Source organism: Asparagus officinalis, chromosome 5 (genome assembly GCF_001876935.1).
Source record: "Asparagus officinalis chromosome 5, Aspof.V1, whole genome shotgun sequence".
In the NCBI taxonomy this organism is placed as follows: Eukaryota; Viridiplantae; Streptophyta; class Magnoliopsida; order Asparagales; family Asparagaceae; genus Asparagus; species Asparagus officinalis.
The window spans coordinates 109,798,523-109,812,836 of NC_033798.1; the positions used below are offsets into that span (position 1 = coordinate 109,798,523).

The 14,314-nt window shown below is 38.9% G+C and overlaps 1 pseudogene; it reads right to left on the minus strand.

Moving 5' to 3' along the window:
• Positions 1,675 to 8,674, minus strand: LOC109842352 (annotated as a pseudogene).

The following is a 14,314-nucleotide window of genomic DNA, read 5'->3' on the forward strand; positions in this document are numbered from 1 at the left end:
AGAAACTACAAAGATAAAATATATGAGCTTTCCAACTTAAAAACATAACCTCACGCAAACTTCTGTTGCTTATATGTAGTAGAAAGGAAACGTTATTTGCCACAACATTGCAAGGAGTTGCCCATGGCTAAAGGTTAGATCCACCCTTCTAGTTTGACAAAGGAGCCACTTCATATTTTAAAAAGAAGCTTAATGACACAGTAGACAAATTTAAGTATATATTTGAACCGCTTTTTTTGGGAAATTTGCCTCTGTTAAGAGGGAAGTCACTCACATGAAGAGTTGAATATCAAAATAACAGAGTTAAATATTAAAATAAGACAGAGTAAAGGAATGACTCAAGTAGAAGGAAACGAGCAGAGGATCATTCACGATGGTCCCATGCTTGCTTTGAATTGTTAAACAACTGTCTATTAAATACGTTACTCAGGCCGAGAACTTGGGACTTCAATCATCTTAAAGACTGTTGATGATGCATCTTTGAGCAACAAGTGGTACCATTTTTTTCCGAGTTTTGCTACATGGACCCAAAATATAGGACCAATAGGGAGGACAGGTGAGGTGTCCCTCCCCTATTGCATAATAAGATGGTAATCATTAATGATGACCAGCTCATTATGCAATATAAAGGGGACACATCACCTGTCCCACCTATTGGTCCCATATTTTGGGTCCTTGGGGAATTTTTCTTTTTATCCCCTCTGCGTGTGTACGCAGGAGAGAGAAACTTCAGCTTAGGAAAAATCAAGTAAATCCCGAAACATGGGACTCCCCTTTCGTAATTCGGGCCCAGAGGAATTGCACAAATATTACAATATCTAATAATTAGAAATTGGAGATAGACATGTCATAAACATGGATCAACCCTTAGCTTTTTAAGCCAAGGCTCCAAGCCCTAACCACTAGGCCGCTTGAAGGAGGGTACCAGTTTTAGTAAAACCAAAGTATACTATGGCAAAATTGTAACCCAATGTTCATAGGCTGATTGGGGGCTATCAAGCTTAAATATTTTCAAGAAAGTCTGGCAGTCGCACGATGGTTCAATCGTTTTCTTGTGTGCTCTTCTTCAATCAAACACATTTTCTTAGGATATTTTGACATATTGCATTTTCTTTCTGAGAACCAAGTTCCTACTGCATTTCATATATATACGTAACAATCTAAAATCGAACCATAAAGCATAAACATAATCATATAGATAAGAAACTTATTTCGAAAAGAATGCACGGCACGTAATAGATGCACTCCAATAACATGATTTTGTTCACAAAATTGTGTTAAACCAAGTATTCATACAGCTATAATCAGAAATGTTTACGAATGTACAGGCAAAACTTTAAATGCTATTCTTAAATGTAATAATGCTAATCTTAAATGTTTTGCTTATTTTTTTCATCCAGTATGTCTCAGATTTTCTTCTAGAGAGTTTCATTACCATTATCAGAGATGGGCGTCCTTATGGGTAACTCTTGATACAAATGGTAGCGTATGCCAAAAATTTGTTTCCCTCCTGGCTATCAATTTTATGAATGTTTAAGCTGAAGAATATGATACTTCTCTTTGATCTCTAAAGGCAACAAATAAAGGGAAGAAATAGCTGATTCTTTTATAAATAGAGTACCTGTAATGCACAACTGTACACTTGTTTACATTGGTAAAGACTGTATGCATGATCTAAGTCAGCGTAAGCTCCTCTTGTTGTTCAGATAGTTGGCCTCCTGAAAGATGTAGGATTTGCTTGATGTCATCCGCTCTGAGGGTTTCATAATCTAGCAGCGCATTTGCTAGCGTATGTAATGCACTTTCATGCTGCAAAATGAAGTTAAATTCATGCATGAATAAGCCAATAATTTCAAAAAATAGAAACCATATTTTAGATGAAAGGATCCACAAGAATTAATCAACCTGATCTAACCACAACAGGAAGGGAATAAGAAAAAAGAAACAGCTGACAGTTTAAGGTTTTGTCAAACCATGACAAACCCACAGGTGTATGCTTCTACTCTTCTCTCTTTTCTAATGAATAAAAGATACTAAAGGCAGGAACTCCATCTTCATACTATCACATCCTACCAAACTTGTGTAATTATTTTCTTATTTTTTCTGGACAAAGCCTCTTAGTTTCTTTCACATCTTTCATGCTTCCAAAGTAGCACATGAATAAACAAAAACATGATTACTGTATGTATGTATCCTCTTGCTCATGCTATTTTTTAGTTTTTACAACGTAGACAATTTAGCTTTCTTGTGAGGATATTCAGTGATTGCTTAAAGTAGGACGCTTAACTGACAATTTCATGGGGGGTGCAAACAATCACGAGCTAAATACAGATTTATACGTATTATTGACCTCCGCAAAGAAATGATCATATCTTCCAACTCAGAAGGCGAATTCTGACATATTATATATGTAAATCGCCTATCTCGACGAGACAGAGCCAACCAAATTGTTAAAATTTTAAAATATCATCAGCAATATCTAGTTTTCGCTGAAATCTGAAAATAATCAGCTTTTAGTTTATTTTTAGTAATAAAATTGGAGTCTATTTAGATTAGGAAATAAATTCAATATTAGAGTCCAATTAGATTAAGAAGCAAATTCAATTTTGATTCATGATTTGTTTCATCTATTATAGGGAGTCTTTTTAGGATAGAATTTAATATTTTCTATTTCTTTATAATTCTAGTCTTCCTAGGAGTCTTATTTGTTTTTCTATTTAAGAAAAGTCATATAACCCCAAAGGATAATATATTTTCATCAATAAAATTACCCTTTCAATATTTTTTTCGTGGATTCGGAGATCGTTTTTTGTGGATCCAAAGAACACCATTGGTGGATTCCGAGGTTATCACTTCAATGCTGCGTCAATTGGCATCAGAGCCTTATTCCTCCGATCCGATGGCAGGTGATGAAGTCCTTATTTCTCGAACTGAGTTCGACGTGCTAAAGGCCGATGTTAATCAGATGAAAACTGTCATGGAGCGACTTGCGGCGACAGTTGAGCGTCTGAACACGACGGGAGTTCAAAATCGCGTTGATGGTCGCCAACGACGTGATCTGACTCCACATGATGAATTCAACAGCGACAGTGACCCTAAGCAAGACCTTGGAGTTGGTAAGAGCACTAAAGAAGCAATAAAGAAAGAAGAACCATCTCCAGAGCATAATATCTTCCGCACGAGATGCACTGTGATGCAGAAGGTTTGTAATGTTATTATTGACGGTCACAGTAGAGAGAATTTTATGTCTCGACTTATGGTGAATAAGTTAGGTTTGAAGACAGAGAAACACCCACCTCTCCATATGATCGACTGGATTCGCAAGGGCAATGATGTGCAGAACGATAAGATGTGTCAGGTACCTTTTTCTATCGGTCGCAGCTATGTTGATGATGTGTTGTGTGATGTGGTCGAGATGGATATTTGTCATATGCTTTTAGGTAGGTCATGGCAATTTGATATTGGAGCTACCCACAGAAGTGACCTCTGCAAAGAAAAGATCATATCTTTCAACTCAGAAGACGAATTCTGACATATTATATATGTAAATCGTCTATCTCGACGAGACAGAACCAACCAAATTGTCAAATTTTTAAAATCTCATCAGTAATATCCAGTTTTGGCTAAAATCCAAAAATAATCAGCTTTTAGTTTATTTTTAGTAATAAAATTAGAGTCTATTTAGATTAGGAAATAAATTCAATATTAGAGTCCAATTAGATTAGGAAACAAATTCAATTTTGATTCATGATTTATTTTTTCTATTATAGCAAGTCTTTTTAGGATAGAATTTAATACTTTCTATTTCTTTGTAATTCTAGTCTAACTAGGAGTTGTATTTATTTTTCTGTTTAAGAAGAGTCATGTAACCTCAAAGGATAATATCTTTTCATCAATAAAATTACTCTTTCAAAATTTTCTTCGTGGATTCGAAGTTCTTCGTAAATTCGGAGATCGTTCTTTATGGATTCAGATAACACCCTTAGTGGATTCCGAAGTTATCACTTCTGCGCTGCGTCATTGCTGCAACCTTTAACTCTCAATATGAGGAAAGAAGTATTGTTCTAATCGCTAGTTACATGCCTTAAAAGCTTTGCTCAAATTCTTAGAATATTAGCTGAAATTAATTAGACGGAAACTATAGGTCCAGAACAACTATATTTGTGTTGACTATATCTCCACCTGTCAATGTTCTTAAAACCTCTATATCTTATATTTACATCATGTGACGCAGACGTAGAAACGGGAGGCTAATCGGATATCGTTTCGATGCCGACGAGCACTGACAATAGCTGGTAGAAAACAAGCTTGAATCTACAAGCCCTAGGTTTCTCAAACTTGAGAAGAAAAACAATGGAGAACAATTCTCTTAATTGAATAATTGAAAGTTAATTACTTGATTTACAAAAAAAACTATTATTTATAGCCAACTAAACCTATCCTAACTCTAATAAAAAAGAAAATCTGAATCTTAAAGGAAATAACTAAAAAGGAACTCTTTCCTAATCTAAAAGGAAATAACCAAAAAGAACTTTTTTCTAATCTAAAAGAAAATAACCAAAAAGTAACTCTTTCCTAATCTGATGTCCGAGTCGACACGGGTGCTTTTCTTCTTGTCTCGTTCAATGCTTGATCTCCTGTATCAGTCCCTCCTTCTTCAGAAGAACTCGTCTCTGAGTTCGCATCACTCAAATACAACTTGAATGAAGGATGATAATCAGAAATATCTGTCACGTTAAATGTCGCTGACATAGCCATTCCTTCTGGAAGATCCACTACATATGCATTATCATTGATCTTCTTAAGAATCTTAAACGGTCCATATCTTTTCGGCTTAAGCTTGCTGTATGTTCCAGCCGGCATCCGTTCTTTCCGCAAGTAAACCATCATCATGTCTCCTTCATTGAACACCTTGAATCTCCTCTTCTTGTTCAAGCAATTCTTCATGGGAGCAACTATAGAACTGAAACTGCGAATAAAACGCCGATAAAAAGATGCTAGCCCATGAAAGCTTCTTATTTCTGTAACACCTGTTGGAGTCAGCCAATCCTTGATTGCCTTAACTTTGTTCTCGACGACTTGGATCCCCTACGAGCTTACCACGAATCCCAAGAACACAAGTTGAGTCATCAAGAACACACACTTCTTAAGGTTGATATAAAGCTCAATCTCCTTTAGCACTTAGAAGACATCTCGGAGATACAACATATGTTCCTACTCATCTTGACATTCGTAAAGGCCCTCACTATTCTTGAATGCAGTCTTCCACTCGTCGCCGGGTCGGATTCGGATCTGATGATATCCACTCCTCAAGTTGACTTTCGAAAAGACGCTCACACCTCCTAACTGATCTAACATGTCGTCTAGCCGAGAGATTGGGAACCTGTAGCGAATTGTAATCTTGTTAATGGTCCTGCTATCCACACACATCCGCCAACTGTCATCCTTCTTTGGTGTCAACAGTGCTGGAACTACGGATGGACTCATGCTCTCTCGGATGTGGCCTTTCTTAATAAGGTCCTCAATGACGTCCTGTAAAACCTTCTTTTCCTGAGGGTTCATGCGATAATTTAGGAGATTAGGAAGTACTGAACCCAAGATAATATCAATGTGGCGCTGAATATCCCTCATAGGAGGTAAACCCTCCGGCAGCTCTTTAGGAATCGGCACTTCAAACTCCTTAAGCAGTGACTTCATCTTCCCTGGGACCTCAATAAGTGCCTTCACTTCTTCTTTCACAACTAAGGCAAACCTCTGCTTTAACTCCTTTGACTCGGCCAGAAACTCTTCCTTGTTACAAAGAGATATACGTTTGGACTTTTGATCTTCGGGGCTCTTTGGAGAGGGTGGAATAAGTGGTAGGATGATCTTTTTATTCATCCACACAAAAGAGTACTCGTTTTTCTTGCCACCATGCTTAGCGTCAACATCATACCGTCACGACCATCCTAACAATACATGGCATGCGTCCATATCCACAACATCACATGCAACAGAATCACTATAAGTCTTGCCTAGTGATAGTGGTACGCAACATACTTCGGTCCCCTTCACGGAGGGATCATTCTTGATCTATCCTATGGTATAAGGCACAAACTTTGTTTCAGTCAGCAGTTTTAAGTGATCCAACAAAACCTTTGACATAATATTCTCACAGCTTTCATTGTCAATGATGAGGGTGCACACCTTGTTGTTGACTGAACATCTAGAAAAGAAAATTTGGTGTCGTTGTGATAAATCTGGTGTCTTCTGAGCGCACAGGAGTTGTTGAACAACACACGACACATTGTCGCCTTCAATCTCTGCAACCTCTTCCTCATACTCTTCTTCGAATGTCGTGTGTCCATCCTCGGCTTCTTCATAATCCGCTAGATTGATCTTTCGCCGTTGCGAGCACTCGTTGGATTTATGCCCTGGTTGGAGACATCGGAAACACTTCTCTACAGTCGGCTTGACATACATATTTGCTTGAGTCGTCGAGGGTTGTGGTTGAGTTGTCGACTGCGCGGCCAATCATGGAGGAACAGGCCGATCAATCGTCTTTTGCCCGACCGACTCACCTCTCGACTTCTCAATCGAACCTCCCTGTTCTGCTTGTCTGAAAGGTAACGCCTTGGAGGCTAATCTTTTCGTCTTAAGAGTCATGTTATGAGCTTCGTCCACAGAGTACACATTGTGGATGACCACATTCTCTTGAATTGAATACTTCAAACCTCCGATATATTTGGCCGCGAGTTGCTCCTCGCTCATCGACAAATCGCAACGAGAAGACGAAAGAACTCTTCGCTATAAGCGCTTATTGATCAGATGCCTTGATAGCATTGCTCGAACTGGTTGTGAAGGATCTGTTGGTAGTCGGGTGATAAGAACCTAGCCTGGAGTAATTGCTTCATATGTCGTCAAACCCGAACTGGTTGCTTACATTATCGTTGCCTAGTGTTTTGAGTCTGATCCCATCATATGCTGCGGCTCCTCCATTGAGACGATATGCCACAAACTTCACTTGATTTGCTTCGGGTACATTAGCCATCTCAAAGAACTTCTCCACTTCATATAGCTAATCCAAGAAAGCCTCTATGTTCAGATTTCCTCCAAAGGAGGGGAGTTCCACCTTCATCCGGTACTCTTGGTCGTAGTGATGTCCGCCCTATCAATGATAGTTACGACGAGGGTTGAAGCCTCTACCTCGACCTCTGCTATAAGGTCGCCCTCCTTCGCTCGAAACGTTTTCGTACCATGGTCTCTCAAATTGGGCACCATAGTCTGCTCCTTCGTCACTGTATTCATCATGTGGAGGGGGTTAGTTGGGATGTCATCTATGATGTAGAGGGGGTTGATATGAAGGAGGTTGATACAAAAGTGTTTGATATGGAGGAGGCTGATGTGGAGGGGGCTGATATGGAGGGGGTTGGAGATTGTACGGAGGTGGATGTCGGGGTAGCCTAACTCTGGGTTCGCTTAGGTAAAGACCGTCGGCGAAATTATTCTCATTGTCGAGGTGAAGGGTAAGTTCTTCTATGGCTTGTTGAAGGTTCTGAAGAGACGCCTCCAACGTGCAAATCTTCCATCCATAGAATCCATTCTCGTAGAAAGATCCTGTAAAGAAAGTTTCTTCTCGTCGTCACCTGTCATTGTCGAGGATGTTGAACCTGAAGCTCTGATACCACTTGACGCAGACGTAGAAACGAGAAGGCCGATCGGATATCGTTCCGATGCCGACAAGCCCTGACAATAGCAGATAGAAAACAAGCTTGAATCCACAAGCCATAGGTTTCTTAAACTTGAGAAAAAAAATACTGGAGAATAATTCTCTTGATTGAATAATTAAAAGTTAATTACCTGATTTACAAAATGAACTATTATTTATAGCCAACTAAACCTATCCTAACTTTAATAAAAAAAGAAAGTCTGAATCTAAAAGGAAATAACCAAAAACAAACTTTTCCTAATCTAAAAGGAAATAACCAAAAAGAACTCTTTCCTAATCTAAAAGAAAATAACCAAAAAGGAACTCTTTCCTAATCTGATATCCGAGTCGACACGAGTGCTTTTCTTATTGTCTCGTCCAATGCTTGATCTCCTGTATCATCATGGCTGCTAAAGTGGCTACATCTTTTGTCTGGCAAATTACCAATATAAAATTGCATATGATGCAAATGTATGATATGTAACTCATTGGTGTAAAGAAACGCAAGTTCATCAATAAAGACGTCCTACTGGGAGATTCGTTGATGAAAGAAAAATGAAATAGCTCAGAGAAGGGGAAAAAGAACCATTTTTAGTAATTTTCTGACTCTTTCATAAGCTTTTCTTAGGAGTTTCACCACCTGCACTGGTAATAGCTGCCATTAGAGCAATTCGGACTTATGTGTGAAGAGGAATGAGAAACACAACATACTTCAGCATTGATTCGTGATTGCATCTCTGATCCTGGCCGCTCTTTGACATACACAGGACCAATTGTATCGCTCATTCCACAAGTTGACACGTGAAGAAGAATAAGCAGAATATTCGATGGAGGATAGAAACACAGATGAAATTGCACCAAATTTATATACATGAATAATATAACATGTACTGGGCAAGCTCTGTGGCTGTGTGGAGATCGTTGCTTGCACCTGTTGTAATAGAGTCTTCACCAAATATAAGTTTCCTCAGCAACTCTTCCTCCCATACAGACATCAAGCCTTGCTAATAATTTCTTCTTGCTCACTGATGTTTCATCATCAGAAGGAAGCTGCGTAACCATCCCTAACGCAGATCCTCGGGGCATTATTGTTGCTTTATGAATAGGTAGCGTGCCATCGGTATTTAAAGCAACAACGGCATGTCCACTTTCATGGTAAGCTGTGAGCTAAAATGAACAAAAAAGTATTAAAAACATAAAAGTAAGGATTACACAACTGTGAACGTGGAAAGAAACAACTAGCTTGAAGCAGATAAGTCATGTATATCTTTAGCATCAAGTGTATACAAAGGAGGGAGAAAGGATAATACGTGCTTCGAATCTTCGGATATGAACATAGTTTTTCGCTCTGCACCCATGATTATCCTGTCCTTTGCAAACTCCAAGCGGGTAGCAGTTAATTTATTAAAAGCCTTCTACTGCAGCCTTGATGGCAGCAATATTAACAGGGTTTGCCAAATCTATTGAGAAAAACAAGGAAGAACTCAGATTGGTTTTATTTTTCTCAGTAAAATTATTTTTCAGTAAAATGTTTATGGAAGAACTCAGATTGGTTTTATTTTTCTCAGTAAAATGATTTCCAGTAAAATGCACATAAACATCTTTGCTTTTCAGCAAGTTTAGAATGTAGTATCACCTCTTTTGCACTTCAAGATGGACATGAATATCCACAAGCAAGATCAAAAAAAGGGGGAAAAGGAAGAGCAAAAACTGGCAGATGGCAGTCGTACGTTCTGTTCTGGTTTCGACTATATCATTGCCTCAGAATTTAGTATATCCCCACATTGCAAAATTCTCATTTTCTTAGACCCTTTCTCCATCTAGAAGAATTTGCAGGATCACTACCTAGTTGAAGGCTTCAAGCATGGACCACACATAAGATATGTTTCACGACCAACCAGGTCCCAATTGACCTTATAGGATCAGCATAGAGGTCCTCTCCTCTGCATAGGTTCCACAGAACATTCTCATTTCTTGGCTTCTGTCTATAGCTAAGAATGGAAGTGCACCAAATAATTAACTGTAGGAAATCACGGATGAGTAATCTTAGGGTATATTTCAGGAAAGTTAGTGGAGAAATCAGGGTCAATAATATGTTCCTAAGGTTAAGGGAATTAGCTGTAGACTTTCCGTGTAACAGAAATTGTATATATAGACTAGAATGAATTGTAAATAACATATACTGAATTAATAAAAATTTAGAACCTTTTTTTTTCTTCATGGTATCAAAAGCACATCTAGGGTTTCTGGGAAAAACACCACATTTGCTTCTTGTTAATCCCAGCCTTAATTTCTGGTTCGTTTCTTATTTTCTCCAGCCTTCATCGTTGTTTTTCTTTTCCTATTCATTCCTTTTATTATTCCCACCTATTATTTGATCCTATTCAATCATGACGGACGTTACATCTTCAACGCCATCGCCGCGATTGTCTTCAACTGTGGAGGAAGAACAGATTACACGAAGCACAACAGAGTTTCAGAACATCCAGGCAACATATAGACTAAATGGAAAAAATTATCTGAAATGGTCTCAATTGGTTCGAACATTCTTGAAACGAAAAGGAAAGTTGGGTCATCTACTGGAGATAGCACCTAAGAGCTGAACGGCAGGATTTGAAGCGTGGGAAGAAGCGGATTCAATGATTATGTCGAGGTTATGGAATTCCATGACCCCTGAAATCAATGATATGTGTATGTTTCTTCCTACAGCAAAGACGATTTGGGATGCCCTTCATCAGACATATTCCAAGGTCAATGATGCAGCTCTTATATATGATATCAAGACGAAGACAAATGGGGCAAAGCAGGGGACGAAAACGGTGACAGAGTATGCCAATTTTCTGCAAAACCAGTGGCAGGAACAGGATTATTACAGGACACTTGATGTGAACCGTAGCAAATGTGCAGTGGTCATCAAAAAGTTTGTAGAAAGGGACCGAGTTTATGATTTTTCAACTGGCCTAAATTCTGAATTTGATCTTGTACGGATTCAAATTCTAGGCAGACCTGAGTTTCCTGAAGCAATATCCCTGGTACGTGCAGAAGAGAGCCGCAGGAGCATTATGTTAGAGTCGCCTTCAACCGAAAATTCTACTCTTCTAAGCTCTAAACCTTAGGGGCTGGTACTGACAAAGTTGCTGTGGACAAGACCAGTCGATTAAGTGTGCAAAAGGATCGCGAAGAGTTGTGGTGCACGTACTGCAAGAAACCACGGCACACCAAAGAACGATGCTGGAAACTACATGAGAAACCATCCACAAACAGTCGTGAATGGAGACAAAAAGGTGGCCAGCAAAGGCAGGCTCTTGTGTCAGTTCAAGACTCAACTCAGGTGCTTGGAGGATTTAGTATGGAGGAAATCGAGAAGATTAGAAGTATGTTGGGGACTGTTGAAAAACCAGCAACTAACAATTCTCAACCAACGAATCAGGGTATGTGTTCATTGACACTTTCAGGTGAGACTCTAATCTCTCTTGGGTTAAATGCTTTAGATAATGAGCTTAGGAATGCTTGGATCCTTGATTCTGGTGCTACGGATCATATGACACATACTTCAAATAAATTCAAAACCTATACCCCCTGTCCTAGCAATAGAAAGATTATTGTTGCTGATGATTCTACAACCACAGCAGCATGAATAGGAGATGTTCAGGTTACCCCAAACTGGTGCTTAAAAATGTTCTTCATGTTCCCCACTTATCTACAAATCTGGTTTCCATACAAAAGCTTACCAAAGATCTAACTGGTTGTGTTATATTCCATGATTCCTATTGTGAATTTCAGGACCTGGGTTCGGGGAAGAGGATTGGACTTGCTAAGGAGCATAATGGACTTTATTACTTGGATACATCAAGTCAACCGGAATTCAGTAAATCTGTCGTGTCCACGTTGTTTTTTTCTTCCAATAAGGATGTCATCTGGTTACATCATAGGCACCTAGGTCATGTGTCTTTTTCTACGTTGAAATTAATGTTTCCCTCTTTGTTCAAGGGATTTGATGTTCAGTCTTTTCATTGTGATGTTTGTGAGTATGCGAAACACACTCGTGTACCATTTCCCATCAGTAATAAAAGATCTTCTTTCCCTTTCTTTTTAATCCATAATGATATTTGGGGTCCATCAATTGTTCCAAACATCTCAGGGTCTAAGTGGGTTGTCACATTTATTGATGATTGCTCAAGAGTCTCTTGGATCTATTTACTCAAAAATAAGTCTGATGTGAGTCATATTTTCCCTATCTTTCACGCAATGATTCAAAATCAATTTAGCACCAAGATAAAGCACTTTCGTTCGGATAATGTTCGTGATTATTTCAATCAAATCTTGAGTCCGTATTTCCAAAAAGAATGAATCATACACGAATCATCCTGTATCACCACTCCACAACAAAATGGAGTGGCAGAAAGAAAAAACCGACATCTTCTTGAGTGCACTAGAGCCTTATTGTTTCAACAAAATGTGCCAAAAACATATTGGGGAGAAGCTATACTCACATCCGCTTATGTCATAAACAAAATTCCTTCCAGGGTCTTGGGGTTTCAAAATCCACTAGAAAACCTATCCAAATTCTACCTCTATATTCGATCTTCCTTCAATCTCACTACTCGGGTTTTTGGGTGTACTTCCTTTGTCTATGTTCATAATCATAACTGTGGGAAGTTAGACCCTCGTGCTCTTAAGTGTGTCTTCGTGGGGTACTCATCTACTCAAAAGAGTTACAAATGTTACTATCCACCTACTAGAAAACTTTGTCTCAGCCGATGTTACATTTGTTGAAAATATGCCCCATTTCACCACTCCTTATCTTCAGGAGGAGTTACATACACTTGAAGATAAGGAGTCGAACTTTCCACCCCTAGAGTCATCCAAATCTGAGTCGTCCAAATCTGAATCTCAAACATCCCAAAAGTCAATTCCACAATCTGATGGGTTGGAAGAAAAAAGGGAAGGAGATGGTAAAATCTTCGACAGGTTCTGGTTTGACCAAGTGTATGCAAGGAAAGGAGATCCCATCGTGACTACAAGGCAAGAACAATCATCTGAACCAAGCTCCAGAAATGAGGTAAACTCTAGAAATGAGGTAACAACGAGTGAATCAAATCTGAGTTCTACACCACCAATAGATCATCCTTCTACTAACCCTGAGTCACCTTGTCCCGAGCCTCTTAGCCTTGACCAGGACCTACACCTGCCTATTGCTGTAAGAAAAAAGATCTGAGAATACACAAGAAGACCTCTATACCCATTGTCTCACTTTGTGTCTTATGAGAAGTTTTCCCCAAGCCATCAAAGTTTCCTTTCCACCTTAAATATAGTTTCCAATCCCAGCTCATTGTCTGAAGCATTATCAAAGAAAGAATGGAGACTTTCTATGGAAGCAGAAATGGATGCATTAGAGAAGAATGGTACTTGGGAATTGGTTAATTTACAGAAGGGTAAGAAAGCAATGGGCTATAAGTGGGTATATGCAGTAAAATTTAAGGCAGATTGGTCCCTAGAACGCTACAAGGCGAGATTAGTCGCGAAAGGATATACACAGACATATAGAGTAGATTATCAAGAAACGTTTGCTCTAGTAGCAAAGATGAATACGGTGAGGATTTTGCTGTCCTTGGCTGTTATTTTTTATTGGGAATTGTAGCAGTACGATGTGAAGAATGCCTTCCTTCATGGAAAATTAGAAGAGGAGATTTATATGAGCATTCCATCGGGATTTAGTGGGGTTGACAAAAACAATGTTTGTCGATTAGAAAAGGCATTATATGGGCTGAAACAATCCCCACGTGCTTGGTTTGGACGATTTGCTAAGGTGATGCGAACTAGTGGATACAAGCAAAGTCAAGGAGATCACATGTTTTTCATCGAGCATTCGGCCTCAGGGGGAGTCACTGTTTTAGTTGTGTACGTGGATGATATTATAGTGACAGGAAACGATGAAGCAGAGAAGGAGGCCTTGAAGCGATGTCCAACCAAGGAATTTGAAATAAAAGATTTAGGAAGATTGAAGTATTTCCTTGGAATTGAGGTGGCTTGATCAAGGCGGGGAATTTTTATTTCTCAACGAAAGTATGTTACAGACCTGCTCAAGGAAACAGGCATGGCGGCGAGCAAACCGGTTGGAACTCCCATTGAACAAAATTACAGATTGAGGCTCTTGGAGATAAGGCAACGAATAAAGAGATGTACCAAAGACTTGTTGGGAAACTTATCTATCTCGCACATACTAGGTCAGATATAGCGTACTCAGCCAGTGTTATCACATTCCCAAATTCCTAAATTCCCAAACTTGACAATCAGACAGTTTTTTTTTTCTTTTTCTATGCTAGCGATATTGTGGTATTGGTATAAATTTTGTATGAAAGTATAATAATGTTAATGTTAAATATTTAGCTCTTATTTTGTATGAAAATACGTTTTCTTGCTATATTATATAAGAATTTGTTTTTTCTCATTTGGTTAGCCTCTATATTGTTGAGGATATGCTTTTGTTCAGGTGTATTGTACATCTATTATTATATACTACAGTAGATACCTGAACCTGCCTAGTTGTATGCTTAGCACGGTTCTAGAGCTTTGTTGTGCGGTTCTGGTGCTTTGCGTAAAGCTGACAGCCTGACATGTGGTATC